Below are 17,653 nucleotides of genomic sequence, written 5' to 3' on the forward strand. Positions count from 1 at the left end.
GCTATCCCTTTTTTCTTCTCTTTCCCCCTTCCCTGGGACTGAAAATATCCACAGAAGCAATAAAAAAAAAAAAAAAATGGCTGTTTTGCAGAAGGGGAGGGAAAGAGTGAGAAAGTTGCTGCCTTGGACTCCTTGGTTCCACTTTATAATAGCCAGTCAGCCCAAGTGGGACAAGGGTTCCCAGCGTGGCCTCTTCTCTTCAGCTGCCAAAGAGTATTGATTGCTAAAAAGCAATCAATTTGTGTTTGGTTTGTGGGAGTGAACACAGTCTGTAAGGTCATTGCAATTTTATTGTCTAAATGTTTCAAACATTTAATGTTTGAATGAGCAGAGCCCGCAAAGGACAAAACATTGAATAGAAGAGAAAACCAGACAGAGCCACCTTGAGTATTTCCCTTCTGATGTTCTCATCCTGTGCTTCACAACTCTTTGCATTTTAATAACCCACCTCTCAAGTCAAATGTAATGGTAGGCCAGGTGTATAAAGAGCCTGCTGACAGCTGACTCGGCTTAGTGTGTGGACTTTGAGAAATCCTTTGAAAAGAAACACACAGCCACAGCAAGCAATAGGTCTTTAGCTGTAACTCCTACAATCTGTTAAGCTTTTGCTAAAGGCTGGAGGAGAGCTCTTCGGAGGCTCCATGCAGAGCCCCCTGGTTTTGCATTTGGTCTTGCAGGTAAGTGGAATGAATAGCTCAGCACTGCTGCTCCTGGCCGGCTCTGCTTTCTCACTTCCCTCTCCTGGGGCTGCTCGTGCTGACCACAATGAGAACAGCATAGGAATTTATAAACTGGATGGAGAATATTGCTCAACCCAGCAAGATGTAACCATTTTCTTTCATAAAACCAGGTCATTGTACAGAGAAGAGAATGGCAATGTTTTGTTTCTTTGTCAACACCAAACTAAATAATACTGGCCACTGTGCAAGTTTAATTTAGAAGAGTGAGAGAGATGTTTCCCAGAATAAGCTTAGGATCCTCTCACCCATTTCGTATGACATCCTGTGCCCGTGTAGCCAGAATCAAACACCAGACGACACAGTCTCTGAGTCTCTTTTTCTCTACCCCGACCCCAATAATGTCATATTTCTGGGACTGTATGATGAAAAGTTCTACATGCCCAAGCATGACCTTCTTATGGAAGACTTTGAAATGGCTTCTCAGCATGTAGTGCTGGTAACCTTGGCCCACTTGGCCCAGCTGAAGAGCCTTTAGTGTAGGGGAAGACAGGGTGCAAAACAGTTGAGGAGAATTGTGCTAGCGAAATGCTTAATAAAGTTCAGAGAAAGTTCATTGCTGATGAAGTAATGGAGTTGTTTGAGTTATTTTGACTAAACAAAAATGGATCAAAGAGAACAGTGTGAGCCAATCTTCAACTCCTTGTTCAAATCCAGTAATTTGCAATATGAATTGAGAGAGTCAATTGGATCAGCAATTCCCACATCATAATAATATAGTGAACATCTTCTGACTTTTTACTATGTTCTGGGAACTGTTCTAAGCAAATCACATGTAGCATTTCATTTAATCCTCACAATTTTCTGAGATGGTTATTTGTATAATGCCCATTTGACAGATAAGAAAAATGAGGCTCAGAGAGGTAAGTTGACCTCCCCAAATTTATGCAGCTAGTAAGTGGGCAAAGATATAATTGCTTTACTCTGTAGGTTTAAAATCCTAAACCATAATTCTTCATTTACTTCAATATTTATAGAAATTTTAAGAATGTTTAATAATCATTGAAGGAAGATGGATACTATTGTTTAAATAAAGTTAATCTTTTAAAAAGAGAGTCATTTCCTGTACTAGCTCCAAACACACTGGCATAACCCCCTTAAAGGTGATCCCAGTTCTTCCCCTTCTGTCCCATTTCCCTACTCATCATCTTCTTCACCACCAGCCTTCCCTGGGTAGGTGGCGGGGAGGGGTGCAGGCAATGTTCCAGATTCTTGTTCCTGGGCATCCCCTATCCACTTTCTCCAGGAGAAAGAAGAACCTAGAATCTAGCCTCAAGAGGAGGCCCAACACTGGGGAAAAGTGAAGCACATGCTTTGGAAGCACACCCTTCACCTGGGGGGCAGGGGAGAGCCTCTCTTTACCACACCCTTCCCCCCTACTCCAGTGCACACAAGACAGAGAAGAGTGAAATGCCCTGGTGAGTAGGGATTTTCTGGACGATGGTGCTAAGCCTAGAGGATTGAGATACATGAATAGAAAACCTGGAAGGCAAAAATATTCAGTTCTTTTTGGAGTAGGGGAAAGGTGGGGGAACAAAGTAGCTGACAAACAGTTGTATTTAGGATGCATTATAGTAAATCTTCCCTGTTATTCAACACAGCTCACCCATTCAGAGTGCCAAGGGAGAGGAAGTTTGAGGTTTGTTTTTATTCATATATTTTGAGATTTCCTGTAGACACTGTTGTGTGTGGTAATTCCTAGGCAGATGTTACAATGTGGAGTCTCTCTGGGCGGTGTAGTTGGCATTTTTAACAGGACTCGAATTAAAAGTCTTTCTCCTCAAAAACCAGTCCAGTGATTGAGGCTGAAAGGAGCCTTGCTTTGAAATCCTCTCCTAAAAAACCAAGGACAATCAGAGCAGCGTTATTTTCTTTATTGGCACGAGTCTGCTGTGAACCATTACAGTTTAGGCCACAGGAAGCTCTCCAGACCCCCCAGGTGGAAAATCACACCAGCCCATGGACCATGGAGATCCCTTGTGAGATCTGCAGCAAGTGCCAGTCTTCAGGAATACTACCGAGCTTATAGGACTCTAGAGCAGGGTTTATGTTTGAAAGCAACAGTGTATATTCTGTTTCCTTCCCTGAGAGGCTCTTCTTTTCCTCCTATTTCCATCAGTATGCTAACTGAAAACTTGATGTTTTCTGATTTCTAAAAGGTTGAAATTGGAAGGGCAAATATTAATAAAATGATAGGGTGGAAGAAAGGCAGGTTGATCAGCTGATTGGCCTCAATATCATCCCATTATGAATTTCTGTAAGCAATACTTCTGAATCGTCAATTTTATCAGCCAAATGTAATTTTTTTTGTGTGTATGATAGAATAAGTATTGCACTTCTCAACCAACCTATGCTTTTCTTTCTTCTCCCCAATTCCCAAAGGACTTTGAAGAAGGGAAATCAATAAATCAATTGGTACTTTGTCCAATACCTGTTTCAATGACATCACAGCACCATTTGCTAAAGATTGGACATTAGCCACGGAAAGAGAAAGAGACATTATCATTTGATAATGTATCTCCTTGCCTTTGTGGACAAGAATACAAAAAGGAATAGTGAAGTGGTCTTGTAAATATTTTTGTGTTGACCTTACCAAAAAATAGAGGATAATTATAGAAAGGTCAATAAAATATCATTTATATCCCAGGGTTTATTGAAAAGCCAGTGGGTGGTGTTTTCTGGGTGTATCCTATAATATTTCATTCAAAAATTTCGCCTGTTATTGCTAAGTCAATTTTTTATAAATTTTTTTTTATTTTTATGAAATCTGATTTTAGAAATGCTTCATTCCTGTTGGTTCTTAAAAATGACACCAGAATTGAACACTTAAAAATCTATAAACAAACACTTAAGCATTAAGTTAGGTCTTATTTTTGGAGCAAAACTATACAACTTGGAAAAATTCCTTTATAATACAACAATCCCACTTTTTTGTTCTGTTTTGTTCATTCTCTCATTCCTATATTTTTATGTGTCCAATATTCTTAAATTGGGATAAAACAATGCAACTAATTTTGTTTAGTCTTTCCCCCAAATACTTCAATGTTATATATAACTTCATTTCTAAAATTTAGCCTCCCTTTGAATGTAATGTAATACTCTTTTGCTCTTAAAGATTTTCCAGATTTTGTTATTATTACAATAGTATCAAAGGAGTATGCCTTACCAAGAACCCTAAAATATGTAGAAACATAATAATAATCACAGGGTTAATGACTGCCCTGTGGTCAGACTGTAGTGGACTGAAGGTCGGAAGAGGAGAGTTCCAGTCTCAGCTCAGCACTCAGGGGCTTTCTCACCTGGAGTGTGATTCTTTGCCTCTACTCAGCTCTAGTTTCCCACCAGTAAACTACAACTGTTAGATTATATGGTCTTTAGGTTTCCTTCCAAGTCTGGAATTATTTGCTTTTAGTATTCTCTCTAAAGAGGCTTTGATGACTTGGCATTAGGAGCTAGTTCCTAATGAGTTGTGGGTTCCCAGCGAAAGGTGGATGTATGTGTAAGGAGAGCTTGCCGTCTTTTATCAGTGGGAGTATAGACCAGGAAGTCTCTGGTCCCTCAGCACAGGTGACTGCCACACTGGTACAGTGGACAGGTCTGTGGGTTCACAGTCCAGCTAACTGCTTTCTCCTTTTCCTTAGTTTAGTGTTTTTCTCTAAACATTGGTCATAACCTTAAAATGAAAGGCCTTAGTTAAGTCTGTGGTGCCAAAAAGAGAGAGAATCTGTTGCTGACATTATTGTAACAAAGCCAGCAGGTCTTATCTGAGCCCCTATTTTGTGCTAGGACCACCTAAAGCTCTTGGAAATAAATGACTTGGAAAATACAGTGAGAAGAGATTTGGTTACCTAAAATATTGAAAATAAGGCTCAAAACTTGCGGAACTAAAAGAAGTTCTCAACCACTGATATATACATATATATTCACATACATACACATATACATACACATAAATACATATATACACATATGGCATACTATATATGGGCATATATATATGGATATGGGCAAAGGAGGTGATCTCCTCACCTACAAATTTTCTGAACTATATTTGGACCTAAGAATATAATTAGCTTTCCCCTATCTTCTTTGCTGTGCAACAACCGAGAATTAGGAGCAGGCTTGATCCTGTGTTCCCTTCTCTGCTGGTGGCGCGCATCTGGAGGGCAGGTGAGGAGTCCGCTCGCGCCTGGTGTTCCGGGTTGACACCCTCAGCAGGGTCGGCCTGGACCCAAGCCGGCCTGGCGCCCGCGGCGGCTCCCCCTACCGGGAGTCCGGAGCAACGCCGGTGGCCGTGTCCAGGGTGACACAGCCGCCTCCCAGTTGCCAGCTCCTTCACGGCTTCGCGGGTGGGATCGGCGAGCTACCGCCGGCGGGGTCGGCCTGCGCAGGGCGGAAGCGCTCTGCCCGGGTAACTAGCATTTTCTAACATAAGCAATTAGTTGCAAATAAACATCTGAAGCGCTGGCTCTGTAAACCGAGGGCCAGCCACACGCTTCTAACGGGCGGGGCCGTGGTGGAGCGGTGGGAGGGGTGGGAAAGATGCTAGGCCGGGGAAGGAGCCGGAGGATGGGGGTGGGTGCAGGGAGGTGCCCCAACGCGCTCCCCGAGTTCAGAGGCTCTTCTTAAGTTACTAACAAAGTCAGAGCTGGTTTCAGTCCCGGTTACACCGAGTCCCTCTTCCCTGCCCGGCATCTGCGCGCGCCCTGAGTAGTCAGCACAACCCGCCCCAGCTCCGGATGCCCTCCGATACCTGCACCCGAGGAGCGAGCGCCTTTGGGCACAGACGCTTTGCACTCGCCGGTCCTGACACAACAGATAGTTATCTGGGGCCTTCGAAGTCAAGGACTGAGGTGAGCAGAGGAGTCCCCCAGCCCCTAGCCTTCACCTCCGGACTACTCTCCCGCATCTTGTGTCGGAGAAGCGCTCAAAGGCAAAGTCATTTGAGGTGAAAGACGCGGGTGCGAATTAGTTTCAAAGCGGGAGGATGCTTACACGTGCTCGGGGTCTCGAGCCCTTTTAGGGGTGCATGGTGTGGAAGCTCCCGCAAGGGTGCAATTTGGGAGCGCAGGTTAATGCAATATGCACTCCGCTGGGCCTGCGCATTCATCATTTCCGCCAAAGTGGGCGCTGCTCCCGGTACCCATGGGCGAAGTGGGTGAGTAGGAAGCAGAATACTGAAGAGCATCACCTGGGAAGCCGAAGTTGCAAAGTCTAGACCAATCCTCGGGGAATTTTCTGTAGAATAAGCGCCTGGAGTGTAGCAGTCTACACCTTACACAGATATGGGCATGAAAAAAAAAAGATAGAAAATAATGAGCTGAAGGTTTTGAGCCACCACGGTCAAACAGCAGGCCGAGGGCAGTTTGAATCCAGCGCAAGGCACAGTGCTGTCACCAGACCACTCCCCGGCTCTGCTGAGGTCGTGATGCCCCTAACCCAAGCAGAAACCCGCCAGCCTCAGCGCAGCCTGGGGCCTTTGTGCTCCACCTTGGCATCTACGCCAAGGCAGAGCCTAATGTGAGTGTCTGGGTGACTCAAACCGCAGACCATGCTCCCAGGAGTTGGGGGGTAAAGGAAGTCGGACGTTCTTGGCGTCTTCAGCTGCTTCCTGGGGATCCTCCGGCAGGGGCTGCGACCTGTGAGTGGAGGAGTCATCTCGGCCGCTTTTCCTGTGTGGGGCTCTCATGGGTCAAGGGCACCGTGGGTGACAGTAACGACCTTCTTGAGCCGCCCACACTTTCTTGCTCCACTGGGCTGAGTCTGAGTTCAGAGAGCTGGCGTTCTGCCAGTTGCACACTCTTGGTTCTTAGCCCCGTTGACCAGCCGGTCCTGGGAGTGCAGGGAGCCGGTAAGGGGAAGAGCGGGGAGGTATTCCTCTCCTGTCTGCTTCCGTCTTCTCTTGGCCTGAATTTGCGCCAGTGATTTGGCAGCTGGGCTGTTACAGAGACAGACTTTCTAAAACTACCCCCTCCCATTTTTCTTGAAGGTGTTTCATTCCCCGCCTCCTCCCACACCTTTCTCTCATCCTCTCCTCCTCCCACTTTCTCGGAAAATGTAATAGGTGTGAAAGGCTACTGAGCCCAGTGTCTGTAGCAGAGCCGCAAACTAAACGCATGGGGAAGGGGTTTCACTAGTTTTTAGTTTCTGAAGTTGCTGATTACCGGTTGCAAAGGACCTTGGCTTGTTGGCGAGTAATTCGCCGAGCCCGGGGCGCCCAGGCTGTGTGCACTTTGCGCGAACATGGTCTGGCCTCCGGGTCCCTCCGCTGTGGGCCCCTCGGCTCTGTTGGGGGCCAGGATCAAACTCCTGAAAAAACAGAAGAGTCAGACAAATGATCTCGCTCCATTATCCTCCGTGCCCCCACCATCACTTTTCTTTTTTTCTTTCGGTATATGGCCTATAAAGGCCAAATAGCCGGAAGCTGCAATGTTGGAGTGGTGAGCGATCCCGGGCTGACTCTCCTGGATTTAGAAACCGCCGGGGGGCGGAGGAGAGTCGAAGGGCATCCGATTCTTTTGAAGGAGGACGCGATTTACTTCCCGCAGACGGCGGGAGGGAAGAGCTCGGAGCTGAGGGCTCCCCGGGATGGCTCTTTGAGCAGGTAATTCTGCGGCGGGGTCGAGAGCTGGTGACTGACACTCTCGGTGATGGCGACCAGGCAAAAAGCGCCCTTTCCGGTTATCAAAATGATTAACCTCGGGCCTTGCCTGTAGTGGGATCTCGCCTCTTCTTTCAGCCTCCCTTTCTCCGGAATTAGGGGGTGCTCCTTTCAAAGAGAGACCCGAGGTTCTCGACCTGGACAAGACTTTCCTTGTCTCCGCGCGGTCTTTCCTCGGAGCGGGGCTGGGGGAACCAGGGGAGGCATGCAGACCTGTCCCTTCTAGACGCCCTCCTCGCAGAATCGAGTTCACCGGCCAGGTCCCCTGCGGTCCCCTGGGTCACCTCCCCCTTTCCCGCAACCACTTGTCTGAAACTTACCAGATTCCAACCTTAAGGCAGGAAAAAAAGTGTTTCATATACAAACCGATCAGGGTATTTGCAGATAATTGCGAATGTCAAATACTCGGGCGTGATGACAAAGTGCAGAGATTGCCAGGGCCGAGCTCGGCCTAAGGGGCGGGGGCTGCTGGCGGGGCTCCCGGGCCACCTCAAGCCTGCCCAGAGGCGGGCCTGCGGGGGAGGGAGAGCAGTCAGCCGCAGCTGCCCACAGCAGCCCATTTAACTAAGACAGCTATTTCTTCGACCCCTCTGCTGTGGAGCTCATTCAGGGATTCATTGACTGAGTCCAAGCTGGAATCCCGCTCAGGAAGGCGTGTGAGAACGGAGAGTGGATACTGCCCAGCTCTCTCTGCCCAGATGCACAAACACCCCAAGCATGATGCACACACAAGCGGGATTTATGGGCCTCAGTTGGACACTAAAGCCCAATGCAAAGGCCCTGCCAAGGTGCCCTCACAAAGCTAACCCCTTGTGGCCTGACACAGGCCACTTTGGGACTAATGGCTACACCCTCCTAATTGGTCCTCCACAGAAATAAAGATAGACATTTAAAAAAGAAAGAAAGAAGAAGAAACAAAACACTTGAGCCACCACACTTGACTCACCCATCGCAGTCCTCCTACCCTGGTTGTATGTAGGAGCCTGGGTGCACACAGCCCACCAGAGCCGTCCCTGCCAAGGTCTCAGCAACAGCAAAGGTGGCTGTTCTCAACAGGTTTCAGGACAACTCTTCTAAGACCCCAGTGGCATGCACGCTCAGAATATTTCAAGTGCCTCGAATTCTAAAAAAAAGAAAAGGGGAGAGTTACTCTTTTTTTGGGTTCCAGATCTACCGAAAACTGAGGGAATCAATTATAGGTGATACCATGAAGTTGGTGGCAGGTCTGCAGCTTCCCAGGGTCGGAATTAAGGGTGGTGATGATGGGGACGCCGGGACCAAGAGGAGCAGTCCAGGCGGGCACACCTCACACTGAGTTTTATAGCATGAACCACAGTCACCAAGGCCCTGGCCCCTGGGTTCTGGGTCCTAGACCAACGTGGTGGTGGTGTGGGGATGCGGGTCAGGGGAGGGATGCTGAGAGGCTGAGAGACCTTGACCGGACACCCCCTTTCCTTTCCTAGGGCCAAAGAATGTGGTGGGAATACTTCCGAACCCCGGGGGAAGGGAAGGGAAATACCGACAAGTGTTTGCACCAGTGCAGACTGGCTGCAGTAGGAGGAAAGTCCAACAGAGTCCCTCTCCCGCCCTCAGCCCTCTCCCCTTCCATTGAGTGCCTGAAGTCAGAGCATTCCTGGAAGCCCTTAAAGTTTTGCACTCCAATTTTCTGAGGTTTGCAATGATGACAAATTTGAAAAACACTTCAGCTGCACCCCAGCACCTAAGGCTGAGAATTGAGGGAAGGGGAGCCTGCTGGATACAAGCTGCTTGGAAAAAGAAGAGACTTGCCTCCCCCTTTTTGGTGGCCATTAAAGCTGCTGGATTGGGACAAGGGAGGGCGTGGGCTAAGGCCTTTCGGCTGGGGAGCGCTCCAGTAGCCAGAAAACCGGATCTGCAGAAGTCGGGCGCCTGGCTCCTTAGCCACTGGCCACCAGGAATGCTCTGGGCATCCAGACCTTCCTGCCCTCTTCAGAAAGACCTTGGTCAAGGTCTGACTTGAGGTCTCCCAGGTTGAGCAGGGTGGCCAGTTCTGCGGGCAACTCTCCTAGGTCCAGTGAGGACAGTGTAGAAGGACAAAACCATTGGTCCTCGGTGTGGGCAGCCAGCCGGGACCCCACATGTGTAAGATGTGATTCTATTTGACTTTCCAAATCAAAGTGCATTGATTGGGGCCCAGAGAGTTCACGGCATATAACTATCTTAATTAAACTTGCTATAAACAGACAAATCACTTCTTGCTCTTGTTGCACCTAGAGTTCAGGGAGATGGCACAGGGTCTGGCCAGAGCCAGACTTGGGGGACAAGCTTTAAAAATAAAAAAAAGAAGTGTGAACTAGGCAAAGACAAAAAAAAAAGAATAAATGGGGTTTCCACATCCTCAGAAAACAGCCGAACTGAAACCAAAATACAGGATAGCAGGGAAGTAATGGGGGGGACAATATCCTAGGTTTTCAGAACAGCTCTACTGGGGCTGACAGCCCAGGGTGGGACCTGTCTCAGAAAGGCAGGAAGAGACCCTAAGTTGTTTGGGGAGGTGAAGGTGCCCATTGCTAAGGCTCTGAGTTACTCTACTCAGCCCTGCATTTTCCTTCCCAACCTTTCCTTCTTTCCCTGCCACTGGTCTTGACTTCCTGGTACTCGGAGGACAGTGCTGGGAGGACAAGTCTTCCCTCAGCATGGCCAGCTTAGGGAACAAGGGGCAGCCAACAAGAGTGCCCTGAGCATGTGCACTGCACAGGCCACTAGGAGCCAGGAGATGGCCGTAACTGGGATCGATGGATGGTCATAGGAGCCTGGGCGGGAGCAGATGGGAAGGAAAGTTGTCTGTAACTCTCTGGGAAAGCAGAAAATGGGGGAGTACAAACCCACATCTCGAGATCCCCTTCCGCTGCAGCCAAGTGCCAACATGGGCTAGAGGTGATCTTGAGAAGGTTCAGGCACTCTAGTGCTCCCAGCCCCAGGTACAGAGGAGAGGTTAGGGGAGTGGTGGCGCTGAGAAGGATCGACCAGATGCCCTTTTCATCTTAACAATGTGCAAACCACAGGGTCTTTCTGAATAACACTAGGTCTCCGGAAGTTACCTGACAGAGACAACCGTCCACAGACGTTGGTTCTCACAGCTTAAAGCCAGATGAACTAAGGGGGCAGCTCATCAATTTCCTAGCTAAAAGCGGAAAGGAAAAGTTCCCCATATATGTAAACATGGGAGATATGAGTGCACAGGTTTGGGTGTGTTCTGGGTAACTTCAAGTGCTGACTTCTCCTCCCCTCCATCTTGGTCTGCAAACTTGAATTACCATTTCTTTTCATTGACTATTTAGTATCTGACCCCAACAATAATCTGATTCAGAAATACTCTTCATTTCGTTAGGCTGACATTTACAGACACCAATTTTGTTGTATTTGATAAGGAATTTGATTTCCGGTAAATTTTAGCACAACAATTTTCTAAAAAGTCCTTTTAAGTGTGTTTTTAACTTCCAACAACAAAAATAAAAAATTTATATTGCTATGGTTAGAGAGAAACATTCTTAGATTGCCTTTAGATTTCACAGATTTTGTATAGGTGCCAGCAACTCCGTAGACACTAACGAATGGGTTATTTGCAGTTATTGTTCATGAAAGGTCTTTTATATTTTTAAAGTGAGGCACAGTTCCCAGGTGGAAAAATTCCTTACAATTAAGAACTGCGTTCAAAAAGATTAGAAAATCGAAAAAAATTTAGAATGTATTATATAGTATAGAAGTCTTTACTGAAAAAATGGATATCGATATCATCCACGAGTTGAAGTAAGAATGTAGTGAAAGTTAATTAAAATGCAAACTATTAGGAAAACATTGCAGTTGTCTTTGTATTTCATCCAACGAGGACAATCTTTAGAAACTCCACCCTCCCTTATATTATACTTGTATAGTGACTTGAATTGTCAACATTTTTCTTTTCAGAAAAAACAACAGTTCACCTTTCAAAATTCTTTACTCACAGAGAGACAATGATGATTGTTCTTGAGACTAAGGACTTTTGAAACAAACAGCTTTCACTCATTCACGCTCACACTTGCACACCCCAAACGCACACGCAATTGCCGTTTTTTTAAAACGGTGCCTCTCAATGGGGAGGAGGGAGAGAGAGAGAGAGAGAGAGACTGAGAAACTCGAGCTTAGGTAACCAACAAACCCAATTACTAGGCTTTATTGATACTAAAAGGAAAAGTTCCCCTCATAAAATTTATCTGCGCTTATTAGTTATTTAAATCAGCCCCAGGGCTGGACTAGCGACGCCGCAGGCACCTTCTGTCAGCTCCGGAGGTGAGCAGCCGGCGTCCGCGCCCTGACCCGCCGCCCCTCGCTCGGTACCCGGCTCTGGGGGCGAAGGTGGGTGCAGCGAGCTGAGGTGAGCCATTTGGCAGGGGTGTCGGGCCTGGCACGTTTGGCGAAAGCTCCGCGTGGCCTAGGGTAGGACCCTGGGTATCAGAAATGAACAGGTCACAGCCAATAATGAGGGTGTAAGGGAGCAGGCCAAGCGGCCACTGAGCGCGGGAGCTCTGCCAGACGGTCACACGGCTCCACTTCGGGTGCCGTTGGTCACCCGCCCCTGCGACCCGGCCGGGAACGCGCATGTTGGGGCCGTGAGTCAGGCGTGGGACAGCTCGAGAGTGCAGGACTCGCTCCTGTTTTATGCGGGACTGGGAGCTTTACAATTGGGTGGCTGCCAGGTGAATTTACACTTTTCTGGGTCGTTGTCCCTTTGAATAATTGACAGTCCCACGGTGTGTGTGTGTGTGTGTGCGCGCGCGCGCGCGCTCGTGTGTGTGTGTGTGTGTGTGTGTGTGTGTGTGTGTGTATGTGTGTATGTGTATGCGCGCGCGGGTGGTTGGGGGTGGTGGAGAGCAGTTGAATTTATTTTAAATAAGCCCCAGCCTACCCAGAGAAGTCCTCTGAGCCCGGCATGGGGGCTCCCAAATCCTGAGGTGGCGCTGGGACAGCGGAGGTGAAGGGCCAGGAGGGAAGGCACCACAGGGAGGGGAAGAACTGGGCCCCAAGACAACGGGGTCTCAGCCACCTGGGCTTTAGCCCGGAGGTCAGGCCTTGACGGACTGAGACGGTGGGTGTCCAAGGGGCTTCTGTGAGACCGAGAGAACGGGGGAAGCGCCAGCTTGGGAAGCCCTCTAAGTTCCCCGCCACTCCGTTTGAGGTTGAACCATGGGATAAACTACCCACTTGTCCCCGGTCCCAGTGTCTGGGACCGTGGGTCCTGCAGTAGGCTTTCTCACCCTCTCCGGCATGGTTCCAGGACCTGCGCGGGCCCAGAGCGGCCAAGCGTTCGGGAAACAACTCTGGCTTGGGCCGCCTCGCCTCCGGCAGCCTAAGTTTGCCTGCCCCTGATAGCGGTGGGCTCACGCAGATTTCGCGACGCAGGCCGGCCTGTCTGAAGTGCGGGGTGTGGATGGGGTGTAGTGGCTTAGACAACCCAGGTGTCGTTTTCATTACAAGGGGTTGGGGCAAACTGCGGGCGCCGGCGTTTCGCATGCGCCAAAGCACTCTTATGTTGAGTGGTCCGGTGGTGCCCGGCTCTGGGAACCTGTCCATTTCCCGCTACATCCTTAACCCGTGGACCAGAGGCGAAGCGAAAAGAGCTGGCTTCGGGACGCCACGGGCAGAGCGGGTGCCGCAGGTTTCGGCCGCAGCCCACGCGGTGGCGCTGTAGGAAGAGGACGCCTGGGCTCGGGGCTGGGACCCGGGAAGTGACCCAGGCTCGAGGGTGGCAGGACCTTGACGACAAGGCGAGCCCGGGGTTTCTTCGCAGTCACCTTGGGCCCCAAGTTCCGCTGCCTCATTCAGTGTTTCCCGCAGGAAAACGCAGTGGGTCGCGAGCGCGACTCCTGGCTGCAACCCCCGCCCCGAGGTGAGGGGCGGAGAGGTAGCGGTGACTCCTTCAGTGTTTCCCTTTCTTTGCCCCTTTGCCTTGTTACCTCGGTCGTGTACAGTCGATTTCTATAAATAAAGTAGATTAGCAGGGCAGTCATTGCTTCGCAGCACTGCTGCAGGAGATTCACCTCTTGACTCATGAAAAAGAATGAAAGGACCTGGGAGCCCCGGAGGGCGTTGCCAGGTGTCGCTGGGGTAATGCTGGAGCCCGATGGCCCTCTGCCTTCCCGGGCTCTCCACCCGCGGCCCCGGAAAGGACATCCGGATCTTCCAACCAACCACTCTCCCTGACTCTCCCAGCTCTGAAACCTGTCTCCTTGCTGTCCTCCCCCCAGGGCAGGCAGTGCCCACACCAGACGCCCATCTCCTGCACCTGGGACCCCAGTGCGGAAAGTTCCCTGTCCTCGCCTGAGGGAGTTCTTGGGCCAACCTTCGCGCCTCCCTTTTCGCCCACTGGGCCTCTGCACTGTGGGTCCCGCTGGACCACCGACTCTGCAGCCTCTTGGGTGTTTGGCTCACCGCCTTACGCGGACCAGTTGCCCACCACCCTTCCCCAATCAGTTGTCTCCCTGGGACGCATCTCTCTGTCCAGGCCTCAGAGGCTCGTTCGTTTTCGGAAGGGAGGAGGCCCTCCACCGTCCCTACCTCTGGCGGCCAGACGGCTTCCTCACCACTCCGCCCCCGCCCAGGCCCCCTGAGCTGCTGGGGGAGCCAGGAGCAACTTATCTTTGCCTGGCGCGGGATGGGATTTTTGTCCGGCTCTGATGCCAACGAGGAAGGCGTGCGGATAACGAAGTAAGTGTCCCCCGCCCCTGCGCTTTGGTCAGTCCCCAGACGCCCCGGAGCAGTCTGGGGAAGGACTGGGGCCGACCCTGGTCGACCTGTCCTTCAAGGTTCGTCCCCCTCAGGGTATCCTGGCCCCTGTCCTCTCGGTGCATCGGATTTCTAGTCTAAGCCCCTAGCCGTTATACTGTCTGAGAAAATGTTTGTCGCCCAACTCTCCACGGACAGTCCACGGCGGAAATTGGCTTCAGAGCTGGCGTGGGCTTCATTTGAAAGAGATGATTCCTTCCCGCCCTCCTCCCACCCTTAGCAGGGCAAGCTCCAGGGGAAGAGACAGGCCAGTTTTGGTTTCTAGAAGCCGTCGAAGGCTTTTGATGCTGGCGGTTCCCATAGAGTTTTCTCCGTGTGTTCCGGGGTGGATGGAAAACGCGGCGCAACTTTTCTATACAAAGAGGCAGCATACTGCCAGGAGGGTCTCTTTGCCTGAGTGACCAACTTGAAAGCCAGGGAGCTGGGGGATGGATGCTGGGCCTTCAGAGACCGGGATGGCCCGGCCGGCCAAGAACCGAAGTCCTGTGCCCGGCACCCTGCACCTTACATCCGGACAGTCTGCCCAGGCCATCCGGCCCAGGCATCCAGGGAAGGATGGTTAACCAAGGTAGAAAGCACGCAGGACAAAAACTCGGTGTCCACAAAGAGAAATCAAGAAATGTCACTAAAAGTGCAGGCCATAAGAGAAAGGACAAGAAAGGCCTGACAAGAGAGAAAAGGAGAGAAGGGAATAAGTAAAACTATGCACATTTAAGACCAGAGTATAAAGAAAGATCCGTTGATTTTTAAAATAACAAATTTCAGTGTTTATGAAAGACAGGAGACCTTTTACTAAATGACATAATAAAAAATTGGGGGGTGGTAAAAGAAGGGGGGAAAGTCTGTGAGAAGTGTGTGAGTCTCATGACAAAAATGTCAGTGAGAAGCAAACTGAGAGATAAAAATGTCCCCCAAATGTGAACTTTGTTTTGAGCACTGAAGCAAACTATCTCCTAATGTGCAAAAATGGGGTTTGAATCAAAGTATTTAAAAAAAGACAAACACAATTAAAACAATTCCTTTCTTGAGTGTGATTTTGTTTCAAAAATATTTGGAAATAAAGCATTGGAGGACTACAAAACGAAACCAAACAAAAAACTCTGAATCATTATCAAATTTGTTTATTTACTGTTTTAAAAAGTAGAAAATCCTAGTGAAAAGTAAAAAAATTGTTTAAAATATCTCTTACTGTCGAAATTAAACATTCTGGAAATAATTGCTTACTTCAGTTGAAATAAGGTCAGTACAAAAATTGTGCAGTAAAAAGCATGTGTAATTTGAAACAGAAAAAGCCTTTATTAGGGCTAAAACCCAGGGGGGAAGAAACCCATACCAGGCATACATCCCAAAACTTCCTAGAATTCTCTTTTTTTAAATCGAAAGAAATTTGTAAGATGTGTTACTAAATATAAATCTACAAACATTCAAAATACATTTCTGGTAATAATTAATTGCATTTGACATTTTCCTCTATGTTTAATGCAATTTTAAACAATTTAGGGTTTTTGCCTAAAATGATAGATTTTTTTCACTATCAAAAATGGACAAGAGGAAACTCCAATAAAGAAAAAAAATCAATGAATTTAAAAGAGTAGAGAATCTGAAAGCAAACTAGCCACAATGTACATTTAATTGTATCTAATTGTATATTTTATTTAAATAACCCTTCTCAGGGGTTTAATAATTTAGAATCAATAGTTCCCTTCAAAACATAATAAAATATTTACACTTTATAAAATATTAACCGATTAACAATACGGCCGGCCGTGTTGTTTATAAGAGTGTAACTGAAGTCCTGTAATCATGCTGTTGACACAAGCCTGTGAGGTTAGCGAAGTGATCCTTAGCAAAGTGTAAATGAAGATCTTCAGACAGTGGTGTTTATAAAATAGCTCATTAATGACTTAGGATTGAATCGCTCCAACCATTCGCATCATCAGATATAATAATAGTGACGAATCAGACAGGAAAGATCCTGGCTAAACCATTTGCATTTTTTTCCAGAAGTACTGAAGTCCTAATATCACCAATTCTTCTAAGTTCCTGGACATTGATCCGGAGGAGGATTCCACAGTTCAACACCAAGGTAAGGAAGGAAACAGCATTATTATCGTTGTTAAGATATTAATAAGGAATACGTTTTCACTCATTTGGAAAACAGGCTAAGTTTGACAGTGGTAGTTGGTTTTTGCAACACCCTCTTCCCATTTCGAGGTGACAGTACAGATTTTTAAGTTTGTGGATCAGACTTACAGTTTGTTTCTTTGCAGCCAAAAACCTTTTAGCTACCACCACGGGTTGATTTACTCGTGCCATTTTGCTCTCACCAACTTCGAATTGTGCATTTTCTCCAACCCATTTGACTGGGGGTGGGGGTGGGGTGCGGGGTTGGGGGGAGGATGGGGTTTGGGTAAGAAAAACAGGGAAAGGAAAACACTGCCTAAAACTCCCAGGCTGGCTCCCCTAAGCTTTACTATCCAGCGTGCTTCCTTTCTCGACTAGGCTCCGACCGCCTCCCAGGTCGTCTGCCTCTCCTCGGAAACTTGTTGGGCGGTGCCTGGGTTCGGGGTTCATCGGGATCTGGGCGCCGAGACTTAGGCCGGGGGCAGGTTTCGTTTCTGGGACCCTTTCTCTTCCAGAGGCTCTCAAGCCTCCCAGGCCGTGCGCATGCCGCCCACCAAAGAGATGCGGCGAGTGGACCACGGCCTGGTCCCGGGCACAATCGGCAAACGCGGCTTTCTGCAGTCTCGGAACCGGCCGGGATTTCCAGGATTGCTCCCGAACGCGTTTCCCGAAACCGAACTTAGTTTGGCCCTCTGGCGCCGCCGTACAGTCAGCGCTTCTTAAGGGGGACCGGTGGCTGAGGCGGCGAGATGTGGGAGAGCCCTCGGGGTCCAGGGAATTAGGAGGGAGAGGCTAGGTGTGCGGGAGGGACAGGAGGCTCAGCCATTTGAGTGCGGTTCTCCAGCCTCAAGGCCAGCGGGGACGAGTCCACATTTTCTTGTCCAAGGTCCTAGGGGCTAATGTCCGCTGACGCCCCAGGCATCTTGCGGGGGCTGCGGCCCCTGCCCACGTGCTTTTCTTTAAGGAGGCCCCGCGCCCAAGTGGAATCTCTGGGACAAAAGCGCGGCCGGAGGCCGGCCTGTTCGGCTAGTGCCTGTGCCACCTTAAATCAGCACCGCGGCCGGAGTCAGGCTGCGGGCTGCCGCGGCCGCGGGAGTCGGCAAAAGTTTGTGGGTCGTTTACGCCTTCGCAGGACCTGCTGGGGACGCTCCTGCAGGGCCTCCCCCAAATCCGGGAAGCCGAGTCCTCACTGCACAGTTCTGCTCGCGCCCGCAGCCCAGCGCTCCAGCAGCTCGGGGTCCCCAGTAGCCCCAGTCCCGCAGCCCTGAGGACCGGCAGCTCCGCCGCTCTCGCTGCCACAGCGTCACGGCCTCCAGGCAGCCCGGGCTGC

Source organism: Lemur catta, chromosome 8 (genome assembly GCF_020740605.2).
Source record: "Lemur catta isolate mLemCat1 chromosome 8, mLemCat1.pri, whole genome shotgun sequence".
Lineage (NCBI taxonomy): Eukaryota > Metazoa > Chordata > Mammalia > Primates > Lemuridae > Lemur > Lemur catta.